The sequence below is a fragment of the Penaeus monodon genome, chromosome 28 (assembly GCF_015228065.2).
Source record: "Penaeus monodon isolate SGIC_2016 chromosome 28, NSTDA_Pmon_1, whole genome shotgun sequence".
Lineage (NCBI taxonomy): Eukaryota > Metazoa > Arthropoda > Malacostraca > Decapoda > Penaeidae > Penaeus > Penaeus monodon.
This window is the reverse complement of record NC_051413.1, coordinates 25,437,503-25,437,746: the sequence shown is the minus strand read 5'-3', so window position 1 is coordinate 25,437,746 and position 244 is coordinate 25,437,503. Positions and strand designations below refer to the sequence as shown.

The window sequence follows — 244 nt, the reverse complement described above, 5'->3', positions numbered from 1 at the left end:
TTGTGTGTGTGTATTACAGAAAATAGAAGTTAACCCCTTGTGTATCTCTAAACATTTTGTTTGTTTCTATCTGGTTTATGGGCCTGGTATGGATATATATAATACTGCAACCATGTGACCTCTCTGAGCATGATAAGTTATCCCACATGGAAATATATTAGCTGAACACTCATCATTGAAATAACCGGAGAAATACACCTTAAACAAAGGTAGAGTGAACACCATTTTATTGTGCAAATTGTTG

At 34.8% G+C, this 244-nt stretch overlaps 1 protein-coding gene across 1 annotated transcript in view; it reads right to left on the bottom strand.

Annotated features, from left to right (window-relative positions):
• The window catches only part of LOC119591430 (nucleoporin NUP188 homolog), a gene marked incomplete in the record, with an annotated part of 23,587 nt that overhangs the window by 4,248 nt on the left and 19,095 nt on the right, over positions 1–244 (bottom strand).